We start from the raw sequence: 19731 nt of genomic DNA, 5'->3' as shown, positions 1-19731 counted from the left end.
TCGCTTAGTGTAAGGGTTTTATCAGCTCAGGCAGACAATCGCACAGAGAATACCACCGCAACTGAGACGAACTCTTCGCAGTAGCCAAGCTAACCACGGCAATGGCATTTCTGATGGAAAGTACCAAGCTTCTCGGAGTGAAAGTCTTGGATAAAATTAATGGACGGCTCTTTATGTTTCGCTTAGTGCAAGGGTTTTATCAGCTCAGGCAGACAATCGCACAGAGAATACCACAGCAACAGAGACGAACTCTTCGCAGTAGCCAAGCTAACCACGGCAATGGCATTTCAGATGGAAAGTACCAAGCTTCTCGGAGTGAAAGTCTTGGATAATATTAATGGACGGCTCTTTATGTTTCGCTTAGTGTAAGGGTTTTATCAGCTCAGGCAGACAATCGCACAGAGAATACCACAGCAACAGAGACGAACTCTTCGCAGTAGCCAAGCTAACCACGGCAATGGCATTTCTGATGGAAAGTACCAAGCTTCTCGGAGTGAAAGTCTTGGATAAAATTAATGGACGGCTCTTTATGTTTCGCTTAGTGTAAGGGTTTTATCAGCTCAGGCAGACAATCGCACAGAGAATACCACCGCAACAGAGACGAACTCTTCGCAGTAGCCAAGCTAACCACGGCAATGGCATTTCTGATGGAAAGTACCAAGCTTCTCGGAGTGAAAGTCTTGGATAAAATTAATGGACGTTTCTTTCTATACGTTTCGCTTAGTGTAAGGGTTTTATCAGCTCAGGCAGACAATCACACAGAGAATACCACCGCAACAGAGACGAACTCTTCGCAGTAGCCAAGCTAACCACGGCAATGGCATTTCTGATGGAAAGTACCAAGCTTCTCGGAGTGAAAGTCTTGGATATAATTAATGGACGGCTTTTTATGTTTCGCTTCGTGTAAGGGTTTTATCAGCTCAGGCAGACAATCGCACAGAGAATACCACAGCAACAGACCAACTCTTCGCAGTAGCCAGGCTAACCACGGCAATGGCATTTCTGATGGAAAGTACCAAACTTCTCACAGTAAAAGTTTTGGATAAAATTACTGGACGTTTCTTTCTATACGTTTCGCTTAGTGTAAGGGTTTTATAAGCTCAGACAGACAATCGCACAGAGAATACCACAGCAACAGAGACCAACTCTTTGTAGTAGCCAAGCTAACTATTGCAATGGCATTCCTGATGGAAAGTATCAAGTTTCTTGCAGTAAAAGTTTTGGATAAAATTAATGAACGGCTATTCTACATATTTCACTTACAGTAAGGGTTTTATATGTTCAGTCGGACAATCCCGCAGAAATACAATAGCAACAGAAACTAACTCTTCGTGGAAGCGAAGCAAACCAAGGCAATGTCATTACTGAGGAAAAGTATAAAGATTCTCTGAGTGAAAGTTTTGGATAAAATTACTGGACAGCTCTTTCCACATATTTCGCTTAGTGTAAGGGTTTTATCAGCTCAGGCAGACAATCGCACAGAGAATACCACAGGAACAGAGACGAACTCTTCGCAGTAGCCAAGCTAACCACGGCAAGGGCATTTCAGATTGAAAATACTAGGTTAACTTTATGGTTAGAGTTGAATGCCAGAGCCAACACATGTCAACTGAGCACCTCCGCCAATGCCCAAGTGCTGGATTAGAAATACCCCAAAGATTACGGTTAGGGATAGAGTTTGATTGGTCAAATCTAGGGACAATTTGGGTGTTTATTCGTTACAACTGATCTCCCATTGTCTTATATCTTGATTACTTTATCCCGTTTTAAACTTGAAATGTTGTTGGTGGGGTTTGGAACAATACAAGTGTTTTTTTTTTAAATTCAACTTTTCTGCAATTGCAATTTAATGTTTTAAGAGTTAAGACTAAGGTTTAGATCAAATTGATGAATTTCTGCAATTTTTTCCTTTTTACCACTCAGAACATGCCCCTTCTCTTGATGCTCCCATGAAAGGAACATTGAACATCATCTAAGGCACAGAGCTTGTGATTAAACCTCTTCTCTGTACCAGCTTAGCGCTGAGGAAGAAGCACCCCAGCTCATCATCGTGGGTGGTGGAACTCACTTTAGTTTTATCGTGAGAAATGTTTTTCTAAAGAACTTATCCCCGAAAGTAGGATTAGGTTTTGCTAAACGTAACGGATGGCTCTATATCTTTCAGTTACGGTTGGGGTAAGGGTTTCATCTGCTCTGGCACACAATCCTAGAGAGAATACCACAGCAAGACACCAACTCGTCGCAGTAGCCAAGCTAACCACGGCAATGACATTTCTGATGGAAAGTACCAAGCTTCTCGGAGTGAAAGACTTGGATAAAATTAATGGACGGCGCTTTCTAGGTTTCGCTTAGTGTAAGGGTTTTATCAGCTCAGTCAGACAATCGCACAGAGAATTCCACAGCAACAGAGACTAACTCTTCGCAGTAGCCAAGCTAACCACGGCAATGGCATTTCTGATGGAAAGTACCAAGCTTCTCGGAGTGAAAGTTTTGGATAAAATTAATGGAAAGCTCTTTCTACATGTTTCGCTTAGCGTTAGGGTTTTATCAGCTCAGGCAGTCAATCGCACAGAGAATACCACAGCAACAGAGACGAACTCTTCGCAGTAGCCAAGCTAACCACGGCAATGGCATTTCTGATGGAAAGTACCAAGCTTCTCGGAGTGAAAGGCTTAGATAAAATTAATAGACGGCTCTTTCTAGGTTTTGCTTAGCGTAAGGGTTTTATCAGCTCAGGCAGACAATCGCACAGAGAATACCACAGCAACAGAGACGAACTCTTCGCAGTAGCCAAGCTAACCATGGCAATGGCATTTCTGATGGAAAGTACCAAGCTTCTCGGAGTGAAAGTCTTGGATAAAATTAATGTACGTTTCTTTCTATACGTTTTGCTTAGTGTAAGGGTTTTATCAGCTCAGGCAGACAATCACACAGAGAATACCACCGCAACAGAGACGAACTCTTCGCAGTAGCCAAACTAACCACGGCAATGGCATTTCTGATGGAAAGTACCAAGCTTCTCGGAGTGAAAGTCTTGGATAAAATTAATGGACGGCTCTTCATGTTTCGCTTAGTGTAAGGGTTTTATCAGCTCAGGCAGACAATCGCACAGAGAATACCACAGCAACAGAGACGAACTCTTCGCAGTAGCCTAGCTAACCATGGCAATGGCATTTCTGATGGAAAGTACCAAGCTTCTCGGAGTGAAAGACTTGGATAAAATTAATGGATGGCTCTTTCTAGGTTTCGCTTAGTGTAAGGGTTTTATCAGCTCAGTCAGACAGTCGCACAGAGAATACCACCGCAACAGAGACGAACTCTTCGCAGTAGTCAAACTAACCACGGCAATGGCATTTCTGATGGAAAGTACCAAGCTTCTCGGAGTGAAAGTCTTGGATAAAATTAATGGACGGCTCTTTATGTTTCGCTTAGTGTAAGGGTTTTATCAGCTCAGGCAGACAATCGCACAGAGAATACCACAGCAACAGAGACGAACTCTTCGCAGTAGCCAAGCTAACCACGGCAATGGCATTTCTGATGGAAAGTACCAAGCTTCTCGGGGAGAAAGACTTGGATAAAATTAATAGACGGTTCTTTCTAGGTTTCGCTTAGTGTAAGGGTTTTATCAGCTCAGGCAGTCAATCGCACAGAGAATACCACAGCAACAGAGACGAACTCTTCGCAGTAGCCTAGCTAACCATGGCAATGGCATTTCTGATGGAAAGTACCAAGCTTCTCGGAGTGAAAGACTTGGATAAAATTAATGGATGGCTCTTTCTAGGTTTCGCTTAGTGTAAGGGTTTTATCAGCTCAGTCAGACAGTCGCACAGAGAATACCATAGCAACAGAGATGAACTCTTCGCAGTAGCCAAGCTAACCACGGCAATGGCATTTCTGATGGAAAGTAGCAAGCTTCTCGGAGTGAAAGTCTTGGATATAATTAATGGACGGCTCCTTATATTTCGCTTAGTGTAAGAGTTTTATCAGCTCAGGCAGACAATCGCACAGAGAATACCACAGCAACAGAGACGAACTCTTCGCAGTAGCCAAGCTAACCACGGCAATGGCATTTCTGATGGAAAGTACCAAGCTTCTCGGGGAGAAAGACTTGGATAAAATTAATAGACGGTTCTTTCTAGGTTTCGCTTAGTGTAAGGGTTTTATCAGCTCAGGCAGTCAATCGTACAGAGAATACCACAGCAACAGAGACGAACTCTTCGCAGTAGCCTAGCTAACCATGGCAATGGCATTTCTGATGGAAAGTACCAAGCTTCTCGGAGTGAAAGACTTGGATAAAATTAATGGACGGCTCTTTCTAGGTTTCGCTTAGTGTAAGGGTTTTATCAGCTCAGTCAGACAATCGCACAGAGAATACCATAGCAACAGAGATGAACTCTTCGCAGTAGCCAAGCTAACCACGGCAATGGCATTTCTGATGGAAAGTAGCAAGCTTCTCGGAGTGAAAGTCTTGGATATAATTAATGGACGGCTCCTTATGTTTCGCTTAGTGTAAGAGTTTTATCAGCTCAGGCAGACAATCGCACAGAGAATACCACAGCAACAGACTAACTCTTCGCAGTAGCCAAGCTAACCACGGCAATGGCATTTCTGATGGAAAGTACCAAACTTCTCACAGTAAAAGTTTTGGATAAAATTACTGGACGTTTCTTTCTATACGTTTTGCTTAGTGTAAGGGTTTTATCAGCTCAGGCAGACAATCGCACAGAGAATACCACAGCAACAGAGACGAATTCTTCGCAGTATCCAAGCTAACCACGGCAATGGCATTTCTGATGGAAAGTACCAAGCTTCTCGGAGTGAAAGACTTAGATAAAATTAATAGACGGCTCTTTCTAGGTTTTGCTTAGTGTAAGGGTTTTATTAGCTCAGGCAGACAATCGCACAGAGAATACCACAGCAACAGAGATGAACTCTTCGCAGTAGCCAAGCTAACCACGGCAATGGCATTTCTGATGGGAAATATTAGGCCTCTCCTAGTGAAAGGTAAGAGTTAGAATTGAATGCCAGAGCCAACACATGTCAACCAGGCGCCTCAACAATGCCCAAATACTGGCTTACAGATACCCCCAGGTTTAGGGTTACGAATTTGGAGAGTTTGATGGATTGGGTATAGGATCTATTTGGAGGTTGTTTATTCTTTACACTTGATCCCCCATTGTCTTCCCTCTTGATTAGTTTATCCTGTTTTAAACTTGAGAAGTTGCTGGTGGGGTTTGCAGCAATACAAGTGGGTTTCTTTTATTGAATTGCACTTCTACAATCGTCATGTTTTTAGAGTTTGGACTAAGGTTTAGATAAAATTGATGAATTTCTACATTTTTGCCCCTCCTTTTTAACCACACAGAACATGCTCCTTCCTCTTGATAACTCCATAAAAGCAACACTGAACGGTCACCAAAAGCACAGAGTGAGTGATTAAACCACTTCTCTGTACCTGCTTCGCGGTTAGGGAGAAGCACCCCAGGCTCATCATGGTGGGTGGCGGGACTCGCACTTTAGAAAAACATTTCTCAAGATAAAAACTAAAGAAATTATCTCTGAAATTAATATTAGGTTTTGATAAACTCAATGGATGGCTCTATATCTTTCGGTTACGGTTGGGGTAAGAGTTTTATCTGCTCTGGCAGACAATACCACAGCAATAGAGACCAACTCGTCACAATAGCCAAGCTAACCACGGCAACGGTATTTCTGATGCAAAGTAGAGATTTTCTCAGAGTAAAAGCTTTGCATAAAATTAACGGACAGCGCTTTCTAGGATTTGGGTTAGGGTAAGGGTTTTATCTGCTCAGCCACACAATCCCAAAGAAAATACGACAGTAACAGAGACCAACTCTTCATAGTAGCCAAACTAACCACAGCAAAGTCATTTCTGATGGAAAGTACCGAGCTTCTCGGAGTGATAGTTCTGGATGAAATTAACAGATGACTCTTTCTACATGTTTCACGTAAGAGTTTTATCTGCTCATACAGATAATCCCAAAGAAATACCACAGCAACAGACAGTCTTGGTGGTAGCCAAGCCAACCATGGCATTTCTGATGGAGAGTAGCAAGCTTCTCGCAGCGATAGTTTTGGCTAAAATAAACGGATGGCTCTTTCTACATGTTTCAGTTTCTTTAGTCTAAGTGTTTTACCTGCTCAGGCAGACAATCCCACACAAAATAGCACAGCAACAGAGACTAACACTTCACGGTAGCCAAGCTAAACACAGCAATGAAAATTCTGAAATAAAGTACCGACTTTCTCGTACTCGAAATTTTGGATCAAACTAAATGACTTTCTTCATGTTTTGGTTGAGGTAGGGGTTGGTTAAGGGTTTTATCTGCTCAGGAAAACTATCTCACAGCAACAGAGACTAACCCTTCGCAGTAGCAAAGCTCACCACGGCAATGGCATTTCTGATGGAAAGTACCCAGCTTCTCTGAGTGACAGCTTTGGATCGTATTGACGTATGCTCTTTCTACAATGTTTCGTTTTGGTTAGCTTAAGTGTTTTACCTGCTCAGGCAGACACAGCAACAGAGACTAACTTCGTCATAGCCAAGCTAAACACAGCAATGGCACTGCTCTTCTCACGTACCGACTTTCTGAGTGACAGTTTCAGAAAAAAATGTCACGGAGGCTGTTTCTACATGTTTCACTTAGAGTAAGGGTTTTATCAGCTCAGGCAGACAATCGCACAGAGAATACCACAGCAACAGAGACGAACTCTTCGCAGTAGCCAAGCCAACTACGGCAATGGCATTTCTGATGGAAAGTACCAAACTTCTCGGGGTAAAAGTTTTGGATAAAATCAACGGACGGCTGATTCTACATGTTTCACTTAGTTGTAAGGGTTTTATCTGTTCAGGCGGACAATCCCGCAGAAATACAACGGCAACAGAGACTGTCTGCCCAACCCTTACAAAAAGATGTATAAAGAGCCAGCCGCTAATTATATCCGAACCACAAGCTCCGAAACACTCAGTATCTTCCACCAGAAATACCATTGCCGTGGTTAGCTTGGCTCCTGCTAAGAATTAATACCATAGCAACAGAGACTGTCTTGGAGGTTGCCAAGCTAACAATAGCATTTCTGATGGAAAGTACAGAGCTTCTCGGTATGCAAGATTTGGATAAAATTAACAGACGGCTCTTTCAACACGTTTGGGCTGGGTTAGGGTTTGTATTAGGGTAAAGGTTTTACCTGCTCAGGCAGCAAATCCCACAGTAAACCCCACAGCAACAGAGACCAACTCTTCGCGGTAGCCAAACTAAACACAGAAATGACAATTTTGAAATAAAGTACCGACTTTCTCGTAGACACAATTTTGGATCAAATTAACTGATGACTTTCTTCATGTTTTGGTTGAGGTAGGGTTTGCGTAAGGGTTTTATCTGCTCAGGCAAACAATCTCACAGCAACAGAGACTAACTCTTCGCAATAGCAAAGCTCACCATGGCAATGGCATTTCTGATGGAAAGTACTAGGCTTCTCGGAGTGACAGTTTTGGATCTTATTTAAATATGCTCTTACAACAATGTTTTGATTTGGTTAGCGTAAGGGTTTTACCTGCTCAGGCAGACAATCCCACAGCAACAGAGGCTAACTTTGCCATAGCCAAGCTAAACACAGCAATGGCACTGCTCTTCTCAAGTACCGAGCTTCTGAGTGATAGTTTTGGGAAAAAATTCACGGAGGCTGTTTCTACATGTTTCAATTAGGGTAAGGGTTTTATCAGCTCAGGCAGACAATCGCACGGAGAATACAACAGCAACAGAGACTAACTCTTCGCAGTAGCCAAGCTAACCACGGCAACGGCATTTCTGATGGAAAGGACTGAGCTTTTCCAACTGAAAGGTTTGGATAAAATTAACAGATTGCTCTTTCTACATCTTTCGGTTAGGGATGAGTTTGGCTAAGAGTTTTATCTGCTCAGGCAAACAATACCACAGCAACAGCGACTACCTCTTCGCAGTAGCATTTCTGAACATAGATAGTTTCAGATAAAACTAACAGATTGTTCTTTCTACATGTTTCGGTTGGGATAGGGTAAGGGTTTTACCTGCTCAGGCAGACAATCCCACACAGAATAGCACAACAACAGAGACCAACACTTCGCAGTAGGCAAGCTAAACACAGCAATGGTATTTCTGATGGAAAGTACTGAACTTTTCAGAGTAAGAGTTCTGCATAAAACGAACGGAGAGCGCTTTCTACATGTTTCACTTGAGGTAAGGTTTGGGTTAGGGCTTATCTGCTCAGTCAGACAATCCCACAAAAAAAAAAAAAATACCACAACAGAGAATAACTTAGCAGTAGCCAAGCTATCCATGACAGTCATTTCTGATGGAAAGTACTGATATTTTCCAACTGAAAGGTTTGGATAAAATTAATAGATTGCTCTTTCTACATCTTTCGGTTGGGGATGAGTTAGGCTAAGAGTTTTGTCTGCTCAGGCCAACAATACCACATCAACAGGGACTACCTCTTCACAGTAGCATTTCTTAACATGGAGTGATAGTTTCAGATAAAATTAACGGATTGCTCTTTCTAGATGTTTCGGTTGGGATAGGGTTAGGGTTTTACCTGCTAAGGCAGAAAATCCTATAGAGAATACCACTGCAACAGAGAATAACTTCGATAGACAAGCTAACCACAGTAATTGCATTTCAGATGGAATGTACCGAGCTGCTCGGAATAAAATCTTTGGATAAAATTAAGGGTTGGGTCGTTCCAGAGACTAACTCTTCATAGTAGCCAAACTAACCACAGCAAAGTCATTTCTGATGTTAAGTACCGAGCTTCTCGGAGTGATAGTTCCGGATGAAATTAACAGATGACTCTTTCTACATGTTTCACTTAAGAGTAAGGGTTTTATCTGCTCAGCCAGATAATCCCATAGAAATACCAAAGCAACAGGCAGTCTTGGTGGTAGCCGAAGCCGACCACGGCAATGGCATTTCTGCAGGAAAGAACAGAGCTTCTCGGAATGAAAATTTTGGATGAAATTAACGGAGTGCTTTCTACATGTTTCGCTTAGAGCAAGGGTTTTATCCGTTTAGGCGGACAATCCCTCAGAAATCCCACAGCAACAGAGACCAACTCTTCATCGTAGCCAAGCTAACCATGGCAATGGCACTGCGGATGGAACGTACCGAGCTTCTCGGCGCGATAGTTTTGGATGAAATAAACAGATGGCTCTTTCTACATGTTTCGGTTGAGTTAGGTTAAGTGTTTTACCTGCTCAGGCAGACAATCCCACAGCAACAGAGACTAACTCTTCATGGTAGCAAAGCTCACTATGACAATGGCATTTCTGATGGAAAATACAGCGCTTCTCAGAGTAAAATTTTTGGATCCAGTTAAAAGAAGACTTTGTACATTTCGGTTTGGGTAAAGCTCTATCTGCTCAGGCAGATAATCCCACAGAATGTGACTAACTCTTCGCGGTCGCCAAACTAAGCACAGCAATGTCATTTCTGAAGGAGAGTACTGAGCTTCTCGTAGTCAAAGTTTTGGATCAAATTAACAGATGGTTCTTTCTACATGTTTCGGTTTAGGGAGGGTTTGGGTAAAGTTTTAACTGCTCAGGTGGACAGTGCCTAAGCGCTGGCTTGGAGAAACCCTCAGGATAAGGGTTATGGAGAGAGTTTGATGGGTTAATGGTAGGTTCAATTCGGATGATTTTTCTTCTTTACAATTGATCTCCCACTGTCTTGTATCTTGATTGGTTTACCCCGTTTAAACTTGAAAAATTGATGGTGGGGGTTGGAGCATTATAAATGATTTTTTTTTTTAAGTTCACTGCTACGGCAGTTTGTTTTTAGGGTTAGGTTTAAATGAAATTAATTGATGGCTCGCTGCTTTTTACCACTCAGAGCATGCTTCTTTCCACAAAAGCACAGAAATTGGGATTAAGCCACTTCTCTGTACCTGCTTTATGCTCAGGAAGAAGCATCACACCTCATCATCGTGGGTAGCAGGACTCACTTTAGAAACACATTTCTCTAGAACAGCACAGCAACAGAGACTAACTCTTCGCAATAGGCAAGCGAACCATGGCAATGGTATTTCTGATGGATAATACTGACCTTCTCGGAGTGAAAGTTTAGGGTTGAATGCCCGGGTCAGCGCGTCACCAGAGTGCCGGCTTGGAGATACCCCCAGAATTAGGGTTAGAGATGTGGATAGAATTTGATGGATTAAGGATACGGTAAATTTGGATGTTTCTTCCTTACAATTCACCTCCCATTGTCTTCCATCTTGATTAGTTTACCCTGCTTTAAGCTTCAAAAGTTGTTGGTGGGGTTTAGAGTAATATAAGCTTTTTTTTTTGAAGTTGTCTGCTATTGCAATTTAATGTTTTTAGGGTAAGGATTAGGAATAAGGTTTAGGTCTGGATAAAACTGGTGGATTTCCCCCCCTCTTTAACCCATCAGAATGTGCTCCTTCCTCGAAGCTCCCATAAAGGAGCACTCAACGATCATAAAAGCAAAGTTCGTCATTAAACAACTTCCCTGTACCCGCTTTGCGCTCAGGAAGATTCATGACAGCCCATTATCGTGCTGGCGGGAATCACTTTCTACTCATAGGTTTTCGTAATGTGTGTGTGCGCGTATATGTCTGTTAGTGTAAATAGCGGGACCGGAAATTAAAGCATTTATGATCCTAATTCTTTTTGGAGGTGGTAGGTATTGTCTGAGAGTAAAGGAAAAATCCCAGAAAATTAAAATTATGCATAAATATGCATTTTTCTAAAAATGGCTAAAAACCACTTTTATCTGCACTTCAGATGATTGAGCATCTTTCATTTTTTCCACCTATGTAAAAAAAAAAAAATCTGGGACTTAGAAATGTTTGGCATTATGCAAAATAAATGCATTTTTGCAAAAATGCACTTATGATCCTAATTTTTTTTGGAGGTGGTAGCTATTGTTCCAGAGAGGACCAGAAAAATAGCAGAAAATTAAAACAATTTTAATAATTATACATAATTATGCAAAATATGCATTTTTTAAAAATGGCTAAAACCACTTTTCTCGGAATTTCGGATGATTCTGAGCATTTGGGGGGAGGGAGTTGGAGTAGGGGGGTAAACCACTTTTCTCGGCATTTCAGATGATTCTGAGCATTGGGGGGGAGGGAGTTGGAGTGGGGGGTTTAGGGGCAGGCGGTTAACTGGCAGGATGAAGAGGAAGATTTAGATGGGTGGATAACCAAACCGCTACATTGCAGCAGGGTTCCTCTAGTAGAAACATATTTCAAGTTAAGAATGGCAGAAATGAGCACTGAAAATAGTCTTCTGCAGCTTTTAGTTAGCGTTAGGTTTGGATAAACTTAACGGATGGATCTTACAGTTAGGGCTGGGGTTTGATCTGCTAGGGCAGACAATCCTACAGCAGAGACTTGGTGCCTGAGCAAAAAAAAAAAAAAAAAAAAAAAAAAAAAACCTCTTACCCTAGTTCTACCGCCAAGTCTAACAGAAAAACGTAGACTGAGCTATCCATTAATTTTATCCAAACCTTTGACACCGAGAAGCTCTGTACTTTCCATCAGAAATGCCACTGCAGTGGTTAGCTTGGCAACCACCAAGACAGTGTGTTACCATGGTACTCTGTGGGATTAATTCTTAGCAGGAGCCAAACTAACCACAGCAATGTCATTTCTGAAGGAGAATACCAAGCTTCTCAGTCAAAGTTTTGGATCAAATTAACAGATGGTTCTTTCTACATGTTTCGGTTTAGGTAGGGTTTGGGTAAAGTTTTATCTGCTCAGGTGGACAGTGCCTAAGCGCCGGCTTGGAGAAACCCTCAGGATTAGGGTTATGGAGAGAGTTTAATGGGAGGTTCAATTTTGATGTTTTTTCTTCTTTACAATTGATCGCCCACTGTCTTGTATCTTGATTGGTTTACCCCGTTTAAACTTGAAAAATTGATGGTGGGGGTTGGAGCATTATAAATGATTTTTTTTTGAAGTTCACTGCTACGGCAGTTTGTTTTTAGGGTTAGGTTTAAATGACATTAATTGATGGCTCTCTGCATTTTACCATGCAGAGCATGCTTCTTTCCACAAAAGCACAGAAATTGGGATTAAGCCACTTCTCTGTACCTGCTTTATGCTCAGGAAGAAGCATCACACCTCATCATCGTGGGTAGCAGGACTCACTTTAGAAACACATTTCTCTAGAACAGCACAGCAACAGAGACTAACTCTTCGCAATAGGCAAGCGAACCATGGCAATGGTATTTCTGATGGATAATACTGACCTTCTCGGAGTGAAAGTTTAGGGTTGAATGCCCGGGTCAGCGCGTGTCACCAGAGTGCCGGCTTGGAGATACCCCCAGAATTAGGGTTAGAGATGTGGATAGAGTTTGATGGATTAAGGATACGGTAAATTTGGATGTTTCTTCCTTACAATTCACCTCCCATTGTCTTCCATCTTGATTAGTTTACCCTGCTTTAAGCTTCAAAAGTTGTTGGTGGGGTTTAGAGTAATAAGCTTTTTTTTTTGAAGTTGTCTGCTATTGCAATTTAATGTTTTTAGGGTAAGGATTAGGAATAAGGTTTAGGTCTGGATAAAACTGGTGGATTTCCCCCCCTCTTTAACCCATCAGAATGTGCTCCTTCCTCGAAGCTCCCATAAAGGAGCACTTAACGGTCATAAAAGCAGAGTTTGTCATTAAACAACTTCCCAGTACCCGCTTTGCGCTCAGGAAGATTCATGACAGCCCATTATCGTGGCTGGCGGGAATCACTTTCTACTCATAGGTTTTCGTAATGTGTGTGTGCGCGTATAGGCCTGTTAGTGTAAATAGCGGGACCGGAAACTAAAGCATTTATGATCCTAATTCTTTTTGGAGGTGGTAGGTATTGTCTGAGAGTAAAAGGAAAAATCCCCGAAAGTTAAAATTATGCATAAATATGCATTTTTCTAAAATTGGCTAAAAACCACTTTTATCTGCATTTCAGATGATTGAGCATCTTTCATTTTTTCACCTATGTAAAAAAAAAAATCTGGGACTTAGAAATGTTTGGCATTATGCAAAATAAATGCATTTTTGCAAAAATGCACTTATGATCCTAATTTTTTTTGGAGGTGGTAGCTATTGTTCCAGAGAGGACCAGAAAAATAGCAGAAAATTAAAACAATTTTAATAATTATATACAATTATGCAAAATATGCATTTTCTAAAAATGGCTAAAAACCACTTTTCTTGGCATTTCAGATGATTCTGAGCATTTGGGGGGAGGGAGTTGGAGTAGGGGGGTAAACCACTTTTCTCGGCATTTCAGATGATTCTGAGCATTTGGGGGGGAGGGAGTTGGAGTGGGGGGTTTAGGGGCAGGCGGTTAGCTGGCAGGATGAAGAGGAAGATTTAGATGGGTGGATAACCAAACCGCAACATTGCAGCAGGGTTCCTCTAGTAGAAACATATTTCAAGTTAAGAACGGCAGAAATGAGCACTGAAAATACAGTCTTCTGCAGGTTTTGGTTAGCGTTGGGTTTGGATAAACTTAACGGATGGATCTTACGGTTAGGGCAGACAATCCTACAGCAGAGACTGGCTGCCTGAGCAAAAAAAAAACCTCTTACCCTAGTTCTACCGCCAAGTCCAACAGAAAAATGTAGACTGACCTATCCGTTAATTTTATCCAAACCTTTGACACAGAGAAGCTCTGTACTTTCTATCAGAAATGCCACTGTAGTGGTGAGCTTGGCAACCGCCAAGACAGTCTGTTACTATGGTATTCTTTGTGGGATTAATTCTTAGCAGGAGCCAAACTAACCACAGCAATGTCATTTCTGAAGGAGAATACCAAGCTTCTCGTAGTCCAAGTTTTGGATCAAATTAACAGATGGTTCTTTCTACATGTTTCGGTTTAGGTAGGGTTTGGGTAAAGTTTTATCTGCTCAGGTGGACAGTGCCTAAGCGCCGGCTTGGAGAAACCCTCAAGATTAGGGTTATGGAGAGAGTTTGATGGGTTAATGGTAGGTTCAATTTGGATGATTTTTCTTCTTTACAATTGATCTCCCACTGTCTTGTATCTTGGTTTACCCCGTTTAAACTTGAAAAATTGATGGTGGGGGTTGGAGCATTATAAATGATTTTTTTTTTAAGTTCACTGCTATGGCAGTTTGTTTTTAGGGTTAGGTTTAAATAAAATTAATTGATGGCTCTCTGCATTTTATCACTCAGCGCATGCTTCTTTCCACAAAAGCACAGAACTTGTGATTAAACCACTTCTCTGTACCTGCTTTATGCTCAGGAAGAAGCATCACACCTCATCATCGTGGGTAGCAGGACTCACTTTAGAAACACATTTCTCTAGAACAGCACAGCAACAGAGACTAACTCTTCGCAATAGGCAAGCGAACCATGGCAATGGTATTTCTGATGGATAATACTGACCTTCTCGGAGGGAAAGTTTAGGGTTGAATGCCCGGGTCAGCGCGTGTCACCAGAGTGCCGGCTTGGAGATACCCCCAGAATTAGGGTTAGAGATGTGGATAGAGTTTGATGGATTAAGGATACGGTAAATTTGGATGTTTCTTCCTTACAATTCACCTCCCATTGTCTTCCATCTTGATTAGTTTACCCTGCTTTAAGCTTCAAAAGTTGTTGGTGGGGTTTAGAGTAATATAAGCTTCTTTTTTTTTTTGAAGTTGTCTGCTATTGCAATTTAATGTTTTTAGGGTAAGGATTAGGAATAAGGTTTAGGTCTGGATAAAACTGGTGGATTTCCCCCCCCCCCTTTAACCCATCAGAATGTGCTCCTTCCTCGAAGCTCCCATAAAGGAGCACTCAACGATCATAAAAGCAAAGTTTGTCATTAAACAACTTCGCTGTACCCGCTTTGCGCTCAGGAAGATTCACGACAGCCCATAATCGTGGCTGGCGGAATCACTTTAGAAACATATTTCAAGTTAAGAACGGCAGAAATGATTGCTGAAAATACAGTCTTCTGCAGATTTTGGTTAGAGTTAGGTTTGGATAAACTTAACGGATGGATCTTACGGTTAGGGCTGGGGTTTGATCTGCTAGGGCAGACAATCCTACAGCAGAGACTGGCTGCCTGAGCAAACAAAAAACAAACCTCTTACCCTAGTTCTACCCCCAAGTCTAACAAAAAAAAAAAATGTAGAATGAGCTATCCGTTAATTTTATCGAAACCTTTCACACCGAGAAGCTCTGTACTTTCCATCAGAAACGCCACTGCAGTGATTAGCTTTGCAACCGCCAAGACAGTCAATCTTACTATGGTATTCTTTGTGGGATTAATTCTTAGCAGGAGTCAAGCTAACCACGGCAATGGCATTTCTGATGGGAAATACCGAGGGTCTTGGAGCTTTAGGTTTGTATACAATTAATGACTGGCTCATTCTACATTTTTAAGGGTTGGGATAGGTTTAGTATAAGGGTTTTATCTGCACAGGCAGACAGTCTCTGTTGCTGACCATAACCCTACACCAACCCTGACTGAAAGATGTAGAACAACATGGCTCTTTCTACATGTTTTGCTTAGGGTATGGGTTTTATCAGCCAAGGTAGACAATCGCACAGAGAATACCACAGCAACAGAGTCCAACTCTTCGCAGTAGCCAAGCTAACCACGGCAATGGCATTTCTGATGGAAAGTACCAAGCTTCTCGAAGCAAAAGTTTTAGATAAAATTACTGGACGGCTCTTTCAACATATTTTGCTTAGGGTAAGGGGTTTTATCAGCTCAGGTAGACAATTGCACAGAGAATACCACAGCAACAGACACTACCTCTTCGCAGTAGCCAAGCTAACCACTCCAATGGAATGTACCAAGCTTCTCCGAGTGAAAGTTTTGGATAAAATTACTGGACTGCTTTCTACATGTTTCGCTTACGGTAAGGGTTTTATCCATTTCGTCGAACAATCACTCAGAAATCCCACAGCAACAGAGACCAACTCTTCATCGTAGCCAAGCTAATTACGGCAATGGCACTGCGGATGGAACGTACAGAGCTTCTCGGCGCGATAGTTTTGGATAAAATAAACAGATGGCTCTTTCTACATGTTTCGGTTGGGTTAGGGTAAGTGTTTTATCTGCTCAGGCAAACAATGAAACAGAGAATACCACAGCAACAGAGTCCAACTCTTCACAATAGCCATGCTAACCACAGCAATGGCATTTTTGATGGAAAGTACCAAGCTTCTCGGAGTGAAAGTTTTGGATAAAATTACTGGACAGCTCTTTCTACATATTTCGCTTAGTGTAAGGGTTTTATCAGCTCAGGCAGACAGTCACATAGAGAACACCACAGCAACGAAGTCTAAGTCTTCGTAGTAGCCAAGGTAACTACGGCAATGGCATTACTGATGGAAAGCACCAAGCTTCTCGGAGTGAAAGTTTTGGGTAAAATTACTGGACAGCTTTTTTGACATATTTTGCTTAGTGTAAGGGTTTTATCAGCTCAGGCAGTCAATCGCACAGAGAACAACAGCAACAGAGACTAACTCTTCGTAGTAGCCAAGCTAACTACAGCAATGGCATTCCTGATGGAAACTACCAAGCTTCTCGGAGTGAAAGCTTTGGATAAAATTAATGGATGGCTCCTTCTACATGTTTCGCTTAGGGTAAGGGTTTTATCAGCTCAGGTAGACAATCAAACAGAGAATACCACAGCAACAGAGTCCAACTCTTCGCAGTAGCCAAGCTAACCACGGCAATGGCATTTCTGATGGAAAGTACCAAGCTTCTCGGAGTGAAAGTTTTGGATAAAATTACTGGACGGCTCTTTCTACATATTTCGCTAAGCGTAGGGGTTTAATCTGCTCAGTCAAACCATCTCACAGCAACAGAGAGTAAATCTCAGTAGCAAAGCTCACCATGTGAATGGGAGTGACAGTTTTGGATCTTATTAACGTATGCTCTTTCGACAATGTTTCGGTTTGGTTAGCTTAAGGGTTTTTTCAGCTCAGGCAGATAATCGCACATAGATTACCACAGCAAAACAGACCAACTCTTCGCAGTAGCCAAGCTAACCACGGCAACGGCATTTCTGATGGAAAGTACCAAGTTTCTCGGAGTGAAAGTTTTGGATAAAATTACTGGACGGCTCTTTCTACATGTTTCGCTTAGTGTAAGGGTTTTATCTGTTCAGTCGGACAATCCCGCAGAAATACAATAGCAACAGATACCAACTCTTTGTGGTAGCCAAGCAAACCAGGACAATGGTATTACTGAAGTACCAAGATTCTCGGAGTGAAAGTTTTGGATAAAATTACTGGACAGCTCTTTCTACATATTTCGCTTAGTGTAAGGGTTTTATCAGCTCAGGCAGACAATCACACAGAGAACACCACGGCAACAGAGACTAACTCTTCGTAGTAGCCAAGCTAACCACGGCAATGGCATTACTGATGGAAAGTACCAAGCTTCTCGGAGTGAAAGTTTTGGATAAAATTAATGGACGGCTCCTTCTACATGTTTTGCTTAGGGTAAGGGTTTTATCAGCTCAGGTAGACAATCAAACAGAGAATACCACAGCAACAGAGTCTAACTCTTCATAGTAGCTAAACTAACCACAGCAAAGTCATTTCTGATGGAAAGTACCAAGCTTCTCCGAGTGATAGTTCCGGATGAAGTTAACAGATGACTCTTTCTACATGTTTCACTAAAGAGTAAGGGTTTTATCTGCTCAGCCAGATAATCCTGTAGAAATACCACAGCAACAGACAGTCTTGGTGGTAGCCAAGCCAACCACGGCATTTCTGATGGAGAGCAGTGAGCTTGTCGCAGCGATAGTTTTGGGTAAAATAAACGGATGGTTCTTTCTACATGTTTCGGTTGGGTTAGGGTAAGTGTTTTACCTGCTGAGGCAGACAATCTCACAGCGACGGAGACTACCACTTCGCAGTAGCCAAGCTAAACACAGAAATGACCATTTTGAAAAAGTACCGACTTTCTCGTAGACAATTTTGGATCAAATCAACCAATGACTTTCTTCATGTTTTCGTTGAGGTAGGGTTTGCCTAAGGGTTTTATCTGCTCAGGCAAACAATCTCACAGCAACAGAGACTAACTCTTCGCAATAGCAAAGCTCACCATGGCAATGGCATTTCTGATGGAAAGTACTAGCCTTCTCGGAGTGACAGTTTTGGATCTCATTAAAATATGCTCTTACAACAATGTTTCGATTTGGTTAGCCTAAGGGTTTTACCTGCTCAGGCAGACAATCCCACAGCAACAGAGGCTAACTTCGCTGTAGCCAAGCTAAACACAGCAATGGCACTGGTCTTCTCAAGTACCGAGCTTCTGAGTGATAGTTTCGGGAAAAAATTCACGGAGGCCGTTTCTACATGTTTCAATTAGGGTAAGGGTTTTATCAGCTCAGGCAGACAATCGCACGGAGAATACAACAGCAACAGAGACCAACTCTTCGCAGTAGCCAAGCTAACCACGGCAATGGCATTTCTGATTGAAAGTACCAAGCTTCTCGGAGTGGAAATTTTGGATAAAATTACTGGACGGTTCTTTCCACATATTTCGCTAAGCGTAAGGGTTTTATCTGCTCAGTCAAACAATCCCACAAAAAAATACCACACCAGAGAATAACTCTTAGCAGTAGCCAAGCTATCCATGACAGTCATTTCTGATGGAAAGTACTGAGCTTTTCCAACTGAAAGGGTTTGGATAAAATTAACAGATTGCTCTTCCTACATCTTTCGGTTAGGGATGAGTTTGGCTAAGAGTTTTATATGCTCAGGCAAACAATACCACAGCAACTACCTCCGCAGTAGCATTTCTGAACAGATAGTTTCAGATAAAACTAACAGATTGCTCTTTCTACATGTTTCGGTTGGGATAGGGTAAGGGTTTTACCTGCTCAGGCAGACAATCCCACACAGAATAGCATAACAACCGAGACTAGCACTTCGCAGTAGGCAAGCTAAACACAGCAATGACAATTCTGAAATAAAGTACCTAGTTTCTCGTAGTCAGCATTTTGCATCAAATTAACTGATGACTTTCTTCATGTTTTGGTTGAGGTAGGGTTTGGGATTCGGTAAGGGTTTTATCTGCTCAGGCAAACAATCTCACAGCAACAGAGAGTAAATCTCAGTAGCAAAGCTCCCCATGTGAATGGGAGTGACAGTTTTGGATCTTATTAACGTATGCTCTTTCTACAATGTTTCGGTTTGGTTAGCCTAAGGGTTTTATCAGCTCAGGCAGACAATCGCACATAGATTACCACAGCAAAAGAGACAAACTCTTAGCAGTAGCAGAATGCGCTCCTTCCTCGAAGCTCCCATAAAGGAGCACTCAAGAGTCATAAAAGCAGAGTTTGTCATTAAACAACTTTCCTGTACCCGCTTTGCGCTCAGGAAGATTCATGACAGCCCATTATCGTGGCTGGCGGGAATCACTTTCTACTCATATGTTTTCGTAATGTGTGTGTGTGTGCGCATATGTCTGTTATTCAGCGGAACCGGAAAACTAAAGCATTTAAGATCCCAATTCTTTTTGGAGGTGGTAGGTATTGACTCAGAGTAAAGGAAAAATCCCAGAAAATTAAAATTATGCATAAATATGCATTTTTCTAGAAATGGCTAAAAACCACTTTTATCTGCACTTCAGATGATTGAGCATCTTTCATTTTTTCACCTATGTAAAAAAAAAAAAATGTGGGACTTAGAAATGTTTGGCATTACGCAAAATAAATGCACCTATGATCCTAATTTTTTTTGGAGT

At 41.9% G+C, this 19731-nt stretch overlaps 3 non-coding genes and 5 pseudogenes across 3 annotated transcripts; all 8 read right to left on the bottom strand.

The window, feature by feature from the left end:
* Window positions 1–1914: 1914 nt before the first annotated feature.
* Window positions 1915–2126, bottom strand: LOC130110890 (small nucleolar RNA U3). The gene has a single exon (XR_008810103.1). It is a non-coding gene; the product is annotated as a small nucleolar RNA U3 (small nucleolar RNA).
* A 3230-nt stretch (window positions 2127–5356) lies between these two features.
* Window positions 5357–5572, bottom strand: LOC130110880 (small nucleolar RNA U3). The gene has a single exon (XR_008810093.1). It is a non-coding gene; the product is annotated as a small nucleolar RNA U3 (small nucleolar RNA).
* A 4303-nt stretch (window positions 5573–9875) lies between these two features.
* Window positions 9876–10045, bottom strand: LOC130110912 (small nucleolar RNA U3; annotated as a pseudogene).
* A 396-nt stretch (window positions 10046–10441) lies between these two features.
* LOC130110921 (small nucleolar RNA U3) lies at window positions 10442–10568 on the bottom strand (annotated as a pseudogene).
* A 1482-nt stretch (window positions 10569–12050) lies between these two features.
* On the bottom strand, window positions 12051–12220 carry LOC130110917 (small nucleolar RNA U3; annotated as a pseudogene).
* Window positions 12221–12611: 391 nt separating this feature from the next.
* LOC130110918 (small nucleolar RNA U3) lies at window positions 12612–12799 on the bottom strand (annotated as a pseudogene).
* A 1396-nt stretch (window positions 12800–14195) lies between these two features.
* On the bottom strand, window positions 14196–14365 carry LOC130110916 (small nucleolar RNA U3; annotated as a pseudogene).
* A 399-nt stretch (window positions 14366–14764) lies between these two features.
* On the bottom strand, window positions 14765–14970 carry LOC130110887 (small nucleolar RNA U3). Its single transcript, XR_008810100.1, has one exon. It is a non-coding gene; the product is annotated as a small nucleolar RNA U3 (small nucleolar RNA).
* Between the last annotated feature and the right edge of the window lie 4761 nt (window positions 14971–19731).

The sequence above is a fragment of the Lampris incognitus genome, chromosome 3 (assembly GCF_029633865.1).
Source record: "Lampris incognitus isolate fLamInc1 chromosome 3, fLamInc1.hap2, whole genome shotgun sequence".
NCBI classification, from domain to species: domain Eukaryota; kingdom Metazoa; phylum Chordata; class Actinopteri; order Lampriformes; family Lampridae; genus Lampris; species Lampris incognitus.
Note: the sequence above shows the minus strand (reverse complement) of the source record. Positions and strands in the feature narration are given on the sequence as shown.